This window comes from Monodon monoceros, unplaced genomic scaffold (genome assembly GCF_005190385.1).
Source record: "Monodon monoceros isolate NGI ecotype Baffin Bay Population unplaced genomic scaffold, NGI_Narwhal_1 Super_Scaffold_4, whole genome shotgun sequence".
NCBI classification, from domain to species: domain Eukaryota; kingdom Metazoa; phylum Chordata; class Mammalia; order Artiodactyla; family Monodontidae; genus Monodon; species Monodon monoceros.
In genome coordinates, this window is record NW_021703781.1 from 66,951,270 (window position 1) to 66,965,111 (window position 13,842).

Consider the following 13,842-nt stretch of genomic DNA (forward strand, 5'->3'; position numbering starts at 1 on the left):
CAACGAGGCCTCTCTGAGGCAGGGACTATGCTGTACCCCTTGCATTTGGTAGTGAAAACCCTCCCTCTGTGTTTGTGAAATGAGGGGTGAAGGCTGTCCTCAGAATTTGTCTGACCTGCTTTGTACAGAGAGTGAAACTTCAGTGAGGTTCTCGGGGGAACCCTAACACTAACACTGTCAAAGCATTTGCCATGCTCTCTAAAAGGTCCGGTAGTGCCCCCCGCAACCCTGCCCATCTCTGCCTCTTCTCCGGCTACCTGCTGGCTGGACCTTCCTGGTGCAGGTGGCCAGGTCGAGTCAGCTCTGCTGGGGTCTTGTGATGCAAGCCAGAAGGCAGGGTGGGGTATTTTTAACCATACAGAATTCTTTCCATATTTTTATGTAGTTAAGTGTATCTACATTTTCTTTTATGACTTCTGAGCTTTGTAGCCTGTATGAAAGGTCAGGAATCTTCTAACATCCTCAGGTTATAAATTTACCTGTGTTTTCTTCTAGAACCACTATTGTTTCATTTATTTTACACTTAATGACTTACTACACTAGGAATTGTGTGCCGGTGTGTAAGAAATAAGGGATCCAGATTTCTTTGTTCTAAATAGCCGGTTGTACCCGTACCATTTATTGAATCTCTCTTCTCACACTGACCTTAAAAAGCCACTTTTCGGGCTTCCCTGGTGGCGCAGTGGTTGGGAGTCCGCCTGCCGATGCAGGAGACACAGGTTCGTGCCACGGTCCGGGAAGATCCCACATGCCGCGGAGCTGCTGGGCCCGTGAGCCATAGCCGCTGAGCCTGCGCGTCCGGAGCCTGTGCTCCGCAGCGGGAGAGGCCACAACAGTGAGAGGCCCGCGTATCACACACACACACACACACAAAAAGGCCACTTTTCTATAATTAAATTCCATACACACTTGTTTACTGTACTCTGTAATCTTTTCCCACTACTCTCATTTCTCTCCAATACTTAACTGTTTTAATTATTGCAGTTTCATATTACATTTTAATATCTGATACAGCTAACCCTCACTTAACTACACCTCTTTCTCAGAATTTCATAAATTTCATTTTGCAAAACAAATAATAGTATCATTTGGCCATGCCTCTAAAAAAAGATTCTGTTGGCATTTTAATTGAGATTTCATTTCTTTTGTAGAGAGATTTAGGGGAAATGAACATTTTTACAATATAGTGTCTTGTTATCCAAGAGCCTAGTAGGTCTCTTCAATGACTTAAATTTTTCATGTTTCTCCTCAGGGTAATTTTAAAATTTTCCTGATATTGCTCCTGTATGTTCCATTTCACTTCAAATGTCTTACTGTTTCATATGCTTAACTAGCATTTTTAAAATTCTAAAAGCATGCTGTGTTTGCAAGGCTTTTCCACCACTTCTCTCATTTGGCACTCATTTGTTAAGGTCCCATTCTGGTATCACTTGCTTCGTCAAGTCTTCTTTGGCCCCATGTCCAGTCAATATGGTGCGGGTTCTTCCTCTGTGCTCCTGCAGCACGTTTTACGTCCCACCATCACCACTGGCCACACTGTGCAGCACCTTCTGTACACACGCCTCTCACCTCATTAGTCTGGCAGCTCTGCTAGTAGAGGAGCCAGTTAGCACCCCCCCAAGCCTGGTTGATAGCGAGCACTCAACAATCCAATCGACTGCATGAGTGAATGCCATACTACGCTTCTTCATATTTCGGTAGCATTTTTGCAATGCTAACAGTGAAAGCACTGATAAATAGTAGAATTTGGAATAATGTGACTGACAGGGTTTTATTTTCCCCTTAAACACAAGCCATGTTTTAAAATGCAGAAAATTATCTCATATAATGAGAAATCATAATTAAGAAGTGAAAACTAGATGCATTATTTTTCTGGCATGTATTTCAGCCTCATGTAAAGAGGCAGCATTGTGGTGGATAACATATACTCTGGCACAAACAAGACCTGAATTTAAATCCTGTATCAACCACTTATTATCTAGGTGATATCAGGCAAGTGTCTTCACTTTTCTGTGCCTCATTTTCTCTATCTGTAAAATAGGCATAATAAAGATTCTCATAATAGAATACCTAAGAGACATCTCAAATTTAAATGTCCAAAATGCTTGATTCCCCTACTCCCCAAACCTGCTCGTTCAACATGCTTCCCCATTCTAGGAAACGACATGCTACCCTTCCAGCTGCTGAGAAAATGGAGGTATCCACAGTTCTCCCCCTTCTTTTGCTCCATGTTTCCCACCCATCCACAAGTCCTATAAGCACTTCCTTAGAAATATTTCCAGAATCCATTGACTTTTCACCAGCTGCTTTCCTCCCATCTGGTCCAAGCCACCATCTTCTGTTTTGACCATTGCAGTAACCTCCTAAATGGTCTTCATGCATCTACCCTTATTCACTACAATCTATTCTCTATATTGTTAACCAAGTGATCCTTTTAAACTATATCAAATCATGTCACAACTCTGCTCAGAACTATCAAGGGCCTCCTATCTCACTCAGTCTCACTCAGAGGAAAACTTAGGTTCTCACAGTGGCCTGTAAGGACCAATTTGACATAGCCACCCCTTCCCCAACTACCTCTCTGACTTCACCTCCATCCCTCTCCCCTACACTCTCTGATCCAGCCACACTGGCCTCCTGCTGGTCCCAGGACACACACGAAGGATAGACCTCAACACCTTTGCACTGCTTATCTCACTGCCTAGAAAACCCTTCCGCCAGAATCTGCGTGACCTCTCACTTCCTTCGGGTCTCTGCTCACCCGTCACTTTATCAAAGAGGCCTTCCATTATCATCCCGTATGTATAAAATAGCACCTGCCCTGCCCTCTCATCTCCCCAACTCTCTCTCTTCTCTTTGCTCTTCTTTATGTTTCTTCCTAGCACTTTATCACCCCTTGTCACATTATATGTTTATTTGGTAAGTGGCTGTCTCATTTCAACACCTTGAGTAATTTGAGCCCTTAGTAGGTGTTCAACTAATACTTATTGAATGACCGGATAAATGAACACATTGTTTACAACTCCAATTCTACAGTTTATATAAAGTGTCTAACCACTGAACAGATCCTTCTAAAACAAAAAGGAGCTAAGGAACTGGTGAGAAAACTACACTATCACTGGTGTTCATGTTTATTGCTCACCCGAATGCTTAAATGAATCAAAATAAAGATTCCCTTGTTTTACAAAGAACAGGAGCAACAAAAAATCTCCCTAGAAGCCATTAGAGACTGCCAACCTAAACTTCTTTTCTACAGTTTTTTTAACATTTAAAAATGATGGCTTCCCCTCCCCTCTCTCCTTCCCCCAGACTCTGGGACTCCTATCCTTCTGTTCATTCTTATTTGGAGTATAAGCCAGAAATAGCTGTTTACTTCATTGTCCTCATTTCCCTTCATTGTTACCATTCAGTTCTCTGGTGGCTACCTTCTTGTGGATGTGGTTTGTTTTTTTTTTTGCCTTACACGGGCCTCTCACTGCTGTGGCCTCTCCCATTGCGGAGCACAGGCTCCAGACGCGCAGGCTCAGCGGCCATGGCTCACGGGCCCAGACGCTCCGCGGCATGTGGGATCTTCCCGGACTGGGGCACGAACCCCTGTCCCCTGCATCGGCAGGTGGACTCTCAACCACTGTGCCACCAGGGAAGCCCTGGATGTGTTCTTTAAATGAATTCTCAATAAGTTGAGAAAGAAAAGCACGGGGAAAGACCTCAGACACAATTTTAAGCAAAACATATTATAGGATATTTTCTTTAGGACAAACTATTTATAAATTGACTCTAACATGATTACATATACACCATCAAATATTATTCACATATGTAATAAAGTTAAAGAGCTGGAGAGAGAACACACAGTACAGAATAAAGAACTTTAATTTATTAAAATGTGAATAACAATAATTACGCATGTAGAGCTCTTTCTCACACAAGCCTAAAAAAGAAATTCTCTAACAAAGGACCAAAATCACATGACCTCTAATCAAGCAGCAAGTAATTTGGGGGTGCTTGACCCACAATTTCTGCTTTCATTTTTATCCTAATGTAGGGCTGAATAATACAAAGGATTTTATGGGTACATCTACTAAATAAGAACTTGCCCATCCAGTAATTATAAAACAAAACACGGACAGACAATTTCCTTATACTGGTAAATACATATTAGATAAATTTTCCAATAAAATAATACAATGTACTGGGGAAATAAACCTTAAATACATTGGCAGAGAGTCATCAAATAGATAGTGAGTCCAAGAACAGACACAGGTAGACTGAACTACACATTTTAAAGCCGCTTTGAAATTTCACTAACTAGAAGAAACAGAGCCACTCATTTTAAATGACTATGGAAGACCAAAGGCACATTTCCTTCCCACAGTAGTTTTTCTCTAGATAACGACCCCGATAAAAGAAAATTATTGTGTGAATTACTCCAAAAAAAATTCTAAAAATTCATTTGGGTTTGACTTCATGTCAAATGTTATTGTTGGTCTCTAATGGTAATTACACCTGAGCATACCAACTTCCCATGAGAGAAAATAGCCCAGAAATGTGCTGGATTGATGGGGAGGAGATGGCCAGTCTAGGATTTAAGTTAAATTTTGATGTAGATAATATACAATGTAGCTAACATTACAGGCAAATATTCAGATATTCACAAAAATTCTATCCTTTGAGACCAAGGAATACACTGACACCAAAACACAGGCTGGCTAGAAACTCTACTAGGTAGGAAGCCCACAATCCCAATTTCCCTGGGATAGCCCCACTCTACACCTATGTTCCAGCATCCCATCAGGTTTAGCATTTGTGCTAGATTGAAGTATCCCATTTGGATGTTAACTTATACAATACATGTAAGTTAGATTAAATGTCAACAATAAATGTTGATCAGCCCTATTTACTCTAGCCTCATTCAATCACAAATTCTAACACCTTTTAATATTTCTGCACCCAAAAATCATGACAATCCTCACTCCAGAGTGCTCAATAAATATCTGTTAAATGACTTTATTAATTAATATACAGATTTGGAATATATCTGGCTGCTCTAGAAAAGGGGCTCAATAAATATTAGCTGATTGAATATCAGTGAGGAAGGTCGAAAGAGCAAAAGAGTTAACCCCTGTCCACCACACTGTCTTCTTGCTTGTTGTCAAGAAATTTTCAGATAAATAGTTGGCATTTCTGTTCTTAGGGGAAGGGAGAGAAAAAGTATGTATTTTCTTCGTTCTGGAATCCTGTATATATCTAACATAAATTTCAACTCCACTAGCTTCTATTCCATTTTCAGTAAAGAAAAATGTGATAATTCAATTTATACTAGCAAATATCTAAGTTAGACTCAAATCTGATATCTCTATTTTCAACTTGTAATAGTCTTGTTTAATCTACATCAATCCCCTATTGTTCTCATATTCTCCCTCCCTCTCTCTCCTTCTCCCTCTCCCTCACACTTCACTCTCATAACAATTTCCTCTCCAGTTTGCAAGTGAATTGGTTTTTCTCCTCAGGCTGTTGTCTGTGACAGAATGAAGTTGTTTGTGCTCTAGATCGTGAGGTATTTACTAAGGTAGCAAAGAGTATACCCTAACTTGTGGGGGAGAAAACAAGACCTAAAAGTGGAAGTGCCCCAGGAGAACCCAAAGAAACACATGGATTGCTCTATCCATGGAGTGGAGTCGTAGGTTCATTTTTACCCTTGCTACACTGTCACCAAAATGGGTGGATAAGATGGGCTGCAGGAGAGGACCACAAAGCTTCAAAATACTTCTCAAGAAGTCTTCAGGGCAAATGAACAAAATCAGTTCTTTTTGGCACGCACTGCACATTTAGAGAGAGAACAACCCTACCATAACAGGATAGTGAAAGGCAACATGAGCTGTCAACTCCTAGTGACATTATAAAATTTAATAAATATAGACAGACGGCGGGCTCTTTGATGATGTTTATTAGGAAGGCTACATAGATATGTATGGAATGGGCGGATGGATGGATGGTATTCCTAGAGTCTGCTGCTTTAACCAGGGTGAAATGCTGACCACTTACATTCCTTTTCATTTCACTACCATGTAATTAGAAACCAGTGATTAAGCAGATTATGGCACCACAAGTTCAGGACTTAATAAGTAGCACCTTGGGAATGGAGCAACAAAATGTTAAATTGTATCAAGTGATCAGTACTATCTATGTCAATGAACACTAATATGGATTGAGTTAGAGAAGAACCTGAAACCACAGGCTCATAAAAAAAAGAAACATTTCTCCCCTAAAAGGTTATGAAGACTAATTTACCGTCTCAAAGAGATTGTTCCATAAATTTTACAAAATGTCATCTTTCATTTTAAAGGGCTCTATGAATTAGTGCTGTTTTGTTCCTCTCTAGAACTGAGGGAACTGTTAATGTGTGTGTAAAAGTAGGATTGGTTAAGAATGCACACTTCTGGGGGAATGGCCTTGCTCCTTCCCCTGGCTAGAGTCAAACATGTTGCTTGGCTATTCTGCACTCAGCCCTCCTGTACGCCCGCATTCTTCGTCCTGGAATATTCTGAGGTCAGGCACAAAACTAAAGATAAGACTTCTAATCCGCCATAAAAAAGGAAACAGAGCGGCTTTGGGAAAAGTTTTTACCTAAATGGGAGCTGTGGTCAGGATAAAATGTAACTCACTGCAGCATAAATTGGCAATAAAATACCATCAGTACCATTGTGGGCAGCTGAACAACCAGGAATGAGTTATCTGAATGTACCAAGGACAGACCTCTCACTTCCCTTCTTTACATCCGCACTTCTCTGTTTAGGAAAAGCCTTTGATGGAAAGGCTTACTAGTTCAATGCATCATTCCCTTGTCTTCCCTATTCTTCCTCTCCTCCCCACCACCAATCCTGTAACCCCCTCACATGTCACAGACTCCTTCCTCCCCATATGTCCTGCACTTTCCCTCCTCTGTGTTTTTACCTATGCGATTCCTGTTCCTTCTGAAAGGAAGCACATCTTTCAGTATTCTGCCTGCCAAATCCCCACTCATCCTTCAAGATTCAACTCAAATTTCCATGTCCTCTGTGAAGTGAAGGCTTCATGTTATCTCCAGTCACAAATTAGTTGAACCTCCCATAGCAGTTTGATGATTCTTATTTGATAATCTTAATGATCTATTCTGGTCAGCTGTGTACATGTACATAACTTTACACACACACACACACACCTTAGTTTGTATTCCTTTGGGATTGAGAATAACCTTTTTTCATATTGTATATCTAGTCTCTAACAGAATAAGGCTTGCTGTTGCATTAAGTGATGTAAACTTCCAAATAAGATCAGAAATACATATCTGTTCACAAAATCAGGTATCCAAATAAGAATTTGGTTAATCTTTCAAACACAAAGACACACAGACACACACATAAAGTAAAATAACTTGGTACTTACAGCTTTAAATATAAGAACTGTTCTAAGAATTGGTTTTACTGCAAATTCTAGGACACACATATCAAATGTACTAGAATCGTTGCCATTGGGAAAATGAATGGGATTGAGGGATAGGGATAAAAATATATCAATAAATAAACTGGACAAGGGAGGGGTCTGATGAACTGTTGATGACAGTAAGCCATAACCTGAGAAGTATGATTAACTCAACCTTCTCTACATGAGGTCTCAAATTAAAAAAAAAAAAATATATATATATATACACATATATATAAAATGCTGTTCAGAGATACAATGCATGAACAATTCAACCTTCTGAAACTCTTTTCTGAAACATGATTCTCCCACTTGTGAGAAACTGATGTCAAAAGCTACTTCTCCCATGTAAAAAAAAAATCTAATTGGAATCCATATATTTTAAGTACAAAAAAGGACTTCTAGGAAGTGTAGTGTTTTGCTGCTTTATTTTTCTTTTAATGCTAAAACTTATAATGGCTAGACTTGGCTTTCAAATACATTGTCCTTTTTGTTCAGTTCGGTAAATTGCTTGAGAGTTCTGTAACTCAAAGAGAAGAAAAACTCTAGCCAGAGGCCAGAAAATACAGGCAAGAAAAACGGCCCCCCTATAACACCAAATAAGAAGTCTTAGAACGGGCTTCCCTGGTGGTGCAGTGGTTGGGAGTCCGCCTGCCAATGCAGGTGACGTGGGTTCGTGCCCCAGTCTGGGAAAATCCCACATGCCGCGGAGCGGCTGGGCCCGTGAGCTGTGGCCGCTGAGCCTGCGCGTCCGGAGCCTGTGCTCCGCAACGGGAGAGGCCCACGTAAAGTCTTAGCGCATTAATCTTTGCAACATCACCATGAAAGAAGTTGATAAAGGTAGAGTGATGCAACTAGAGGTATAACAGACATGGAGTTACAGGAGGAAGTAAGAGAGAGAAGAAACAGAATGGAAGCCTCCACTTTATCATTTAGCAGATTCGTATTTGTTGAGCCCTACTGTAAGCATGGAAGCAGAAGACGTCAGCACAAGTGAGTGTGGCTCTGATTCCTAGAGTCCCTCTGCACCTCAGCCCTATGGAAGAACCACTGTCCAGCACAGGTCTTAGCTGCTACTCTACAAATCTGATGGCAGCCCTCACCTCCTTGCTGCCTTTAGCCAATACTGCCTGGGACTCAGCTCGGCCTGCCACCAGAACTCCTCATGCCAAAGTTAAGATATTTGAGGCCGACCATGCCCAACCGTCTCCCTCATTCCTGCAGTCTCAGTCATGGAAAGGACTGAGAGGGCCCAGCCTCGCTCATTTCCTCTCCCCCTCATCCTCCCTGCCCTGTGCTGCTTCCCTCCTACTGCACACCTCCCACCCACCACTGATGACCTTCCACTGTGCTCCCTGGAACCACCCTTCCTTGTAAATGAAAATCCCTACATCCCCAGCCGTTCCACAAAGTGCCCGCTGCACCTTCTCACTCAGCTGAGATCTGGCTCCCCTCTCCCTGGCAAACACACCCTCCTGAACCTACATGCTTTCCAGGTTGACATACACACAACTGTTTCTTTCATGCCCGAGTCTCCCTGGAAAGCCTTTCCCTCTACCCCATCCTTTTTCACTTGGCTAAATCCAACTCATTCTCCAAGAAAACATCCCTGCTTTCTTCAGGAAACCTCACCTGATCTCCTGGTCCTCAACCCCGACGGCTATATTCGGTGCCACTCCTTTGTATCATCATAACTCTTTCTCTAGCCCACATTATCTCTCTCCTTCTCTCTGCACTCAGCATATCCTTTTATAAATAAATAGTATTTATGTATTTGTCTCCCGCACAGAACTATGAGTTCCTTGAGGGTATATGCTGTGTCCTAGTCACTGACTGCTGGCACGTAACAGGTGTTCAGTAAATGTTTGTTGAATAAATGAATGAAAATCTACAGTCCTGACTTGAATAAATGAAATGAATACTGGGGATGAAGTGGACATTTTTCTTATTTATTCAATTTTTCTCTCAATCTTTTAAAGCTATATCTACTTGCTATCGGACAACACAAAGATGTGTTCAAAGAAAAGCCAACTCTCTCCCCTCCCTACCCTTGACTTTACCTTTTTTTACCCTTGACTTTTTTTAACCACTGCTGAATGCTTGGTGTGTACTGTTCTATGACTTTCTCTACGCTCATGGCACACCCATATGCACACTTAGAGATTTTTCTCAATTTGTAGAACTAGGATCGCACATATATATTTTATCATAACACTTGCTCTTTTCCCTTAATAATGTATCATGGCCATCACTCCAGACCAACACATATGGACCTAAGTCATTCTTTCTAATCGTTGCATAACAGTCTATAGTATGGAAGAACCATGATTTAGTCACTCATTCTCCAATGGATAAGCATTCAGGTTGCTCCTAGTTTTATGGAAGTTCTGAAAACAAAGATAGCAAGACTGATCTAACATTTCTAGAGCATACGTACTGAGTTATTTCTCTGCCAGTGCTATGGACTCTATCCTCACATACCTGGACCTATTTTCTCAAGACTCGCGCTCTGAAAACCTAATAAGCTCATAAGCGATCTCTTCTGCGTACAGCGCCAGTTGCTGCCACGCATCTTATACTGAATAGGTATTTAATATTTATTGAACTGAACCAAAAGCTAACCAGATAGAAACTGCCGGGAAGGATACACAGGATGCACTGTTTGCCACGCTTAATTTCGAGGATTTGGTAGGAAGGGTGTAAAAATAGAAAATTTTCATTTTTAACTTAATACACTTCTGTTTGAATTTTTAATATAATACTCTATAACTTCAATATTTAATATATCCATTTATACATTAATATATTTTGATTGTATGAATATATTGATAATAAAATTTAGCACATTATTTTTATAACTCAAAAACAGCTTTTTTCCAAAACTTTCTGGACGATACAGAACCCCTGAGTTAAAAGAAACAAGCTCTAATTCAATAACTCCAAAGTCTGGCTGTACATAAGAATCAACTGAAATTTGCTATAAATTCAGATTCCCAGGGCTTTCCAAGAATATTCCAGTTCAGTAGATCTGAAGCAGAGCCCGGTATCAGCATATTTAATAAATACTCCAGATGATTCTTTGATCCTGCTCTAATCTAATGATTTTTAGAATTACCTGGGGAGCTTTTCACATAGTATGTGGATGTTTGGGCACTACCTTTAGAGGTTATGAGCCATTAGACCTGGAATGAGACCCGAGAATCTACATTTTAAAAAGGCTACCTAGATGATTCTTCCCAGGTTTGGAAACTCTATTCTAAGTGTTATAATTTCCCTCAGTTTGTCAATTCAAAATCAAGACATGATAGCTCCATTTTGGTCTCTAGCAGTAAAAATACAACACCAAGTTAAAAGTCTTTGATGATAGTATTCTAAAAGACCACAAGATGAGGAATGTCTTAGCTGGACTATCACGAAATTTAAGAATATCTTTTATTGTTAGTTTGAATAATGAATTAAATTTTAGTACTCTCTTTATATCTTAAAGAGAAGATGAATTCAAAAATATTTTTCTCGGGCTTCCCTGGTGGCGCAGTGGTTGGGAGTCCGCGTGCCGATGCAGGGGACGTGGGTTCGTGCCCTGGTCCGGGAGGATCCCACATGCCGCGGAGCGGCTGGGCCCGTGAGCCATGGCCGCTGAGCCTGCGCGTCCAGAGCCTGTGCTCCGCAACGGGAGAAGCCACAACAGTGAGAGGCCCGCATACCGCAAAAAAATATATATATATATTTTTTTCTCTCTAAAATATTTTAATAAAATTACTTTTCTATGGGATTCAATGTTTCAGCATTTTCAATTTTTAAAAAATACGTCTACCCCTACCATAACTTACAAGTCTAGATATTAGAAATAAGAAGAGTTCATTTTTTAAATTAATGAGATTTATCTTTCCAGGTATCTAAAGACCTTCCTAATGATAAGTTAGGTATTTAAGTAGACACATTAACTTTCTGACCATAAAAGTTTATCTCTACTTTCAGGAATAGAGATGAGAGCAGATACTAAATTAGAAAAGCATAGTGAAGCTCAGTTCTGAAAACATCTTTTATAAAAAATAAATGGCAAACAGACATCTTTCCACACGAGCTTAATTCAGTAGCTACTGTACTAGGCATTCTACTAATCATTTAGAATTGTTGTTTACAAATTCATAAAGATAAAAGTATTTCATAGAAACATAAGAAAAATCTTCAGTCATTGGTAATATCTAGGAAGTTCTGGTCCTCAAAAGTGAAGGAGGAAGAAACAGAGTGGGGATATCAAATTAATAACATCAAGGATCAAGGGCCTTGTTTCCCTCACTTGGTCTTTTACCAAATGTCCACGAAGAAGTTCCTAAATATACTGGGAATTCCAAATTACTTACCAAGGCCATTTCCTTTCAATCTCAAGTATAGGGCGTTTTTCTCTCTCAGCAAATCAATGATTATGATGTTTACTATAATACTCAAAGGACAAGTAATAGAGAAGCACTAAAACAAAGTGGATGTGATCAGAAGTCAGACAGTCCTGGGTAGAAATCAGGATCTGCCACCTACCAAATGTTTGAGCTCAGGTTAAGTTACACAATCTCTCAAAACCTCAGTTCCTTCATCTGGGAAATGGAGAGGTAATAACAGCATCTACTTGAGTCAGTTATTGTGAGGACCAACTGATGCAATACATGTAGAGCGCCTGACATGTAGTAAGTATGCAGTAACTGATATTTATCATGTTTTTTCTCCCCTTGCAATATTAGTCAGACTTCAAACTGTTAAATGCAAGATTATCAACATGGAGTTTGAAGGGGAAACAAGAACGCTAAGTGAAAGATCTGTGTCCGACTCGAAATCATCCTGCTTGAAACCAGGTTCAAGAAGTAATACTCAAGAACCAGGTCCCAAGCCAGGGCTCTAGCCTCTGAATCACTGGGGCATCTTCATTTCATATCCTCGGATAAACCACAGAGACCTTGTAGTAGAAGGGGCCAGAGACAAGGTGAAACTGGGGGGGTTACCTAATGAACTTGATGCTTCCTAGGACCTACCAAGGCTCCCAGTAGTTAGTTGGCTCCTACGGTGGGCAATGTTTTGTGTACTAAGGGGTTTGGGTGGCATAAAGCTGCATCAGAGGTGGACTCTGACCACAGAGAGCTTTACAACCTATGAGAACTAGTCGCCACATGTTGCTTTTAATATTAGGACAGACGTCGGGACCAAAAGCCTCCGTCTTAGAACAAGGTTCAGAGATTATACAGCTGGAGTCGCTCAGAAGATTCCGTACACACACCCAGCCCCCTGTAGTCACATGTTTCACCCTCTTTTTTCTTTCTCTAATACACACAAATTTTTAGGCATCATCAGGCAGGTAGTATCTCAGGGTCGCATATCACCTCTGTAGCTCGAGATCTACAAACGTAAATTCTGTCATTCCACCCTGCCTGTACCACCCCATTTCCAGGTACGGAACCAACCAACCATATTGCCAAACCAACAAAGACCAGTTTCCTTAAAAGGGAGTTTAAACATTCTGGATAGAATTTACATGCCCCAGAATGAACCTTGAAAAGCATCACTAAATTATCCAATACATTGTTAAATTCCTAAACTCCCCTCAAAAAGCAGGTTTAACCCTTCAGAGTTAAGCAAAAAAAAAAATTACACTGCAACTCCTCTTAAAGCTTCGGGGTATCAAAAGGGGTGGTACTTATTGCTTGGCAAATATACTTTCTAAAAATAATCACTATTTTCCTTAAAAGCTTATGGTAAAGCCACCAAGTCACTTCGTTTTCATTGCTGGCAAGCTGCACAGTGACTTGATCGCTTTAATATTTCACTCATAGTAGCAGCCACTGAGCTATGACTAACCCACTCTCCCAGCATCACCACTGGTTCCAGATGGCAAGAAATACATTCCCATCACTCTTGGCTGAAAAGCAATTCCGATTTTTTTTTCTTTCTTTCGTCCAGTTTCACCTGCAGTTTAATCGTTTCACTCCAGGAAGAAAACCGCTGGGGGTGAGGGGCGATTAATGCAAAGAGGAATACAGGTAGGGAATTTACTTTTTTAAATGAGATGTAAGCACTGCAGCTTTAAATGTTACTGCATCAAGCCCTGGATTCCTTCCGTAACCAAGCTGCAAAATGGTAACAAGAATGGAGGAAAAAAAAAACCTCTTCCTCCCTCCCGGCCAGCCCTTCAGGCCACTGCCCAGCAGGACTGGCAGCGGCGAGCCCATCCCCCACGCGCTCCCAGCCCAGACGTGCGGCTGGCACAGGTGAGCCGGACACCGACCTTGGCCCTCTGGCTTCGCCCACATCCGGGGGATCAAGGTCAAGGGCGAGGGCTTCCTTACTTACACACACACACACACACACACACACACACACACACACACACACACA

General features: G+C 40.9%; 1 protein-coding gene across 2 annotated transcripts in view; it reads right to left on the reverse strand.

The window, feature by feature from the left end:
* The window catches only part of ABLIM1 (actin binding LIM protein 1), a 320,517-nt gene that overhangs the window by 306,244 nt on the left and 431 nt on the right, over positions 1 to 13,842 (reverse strand). The window lies entirely within an intron of this gene.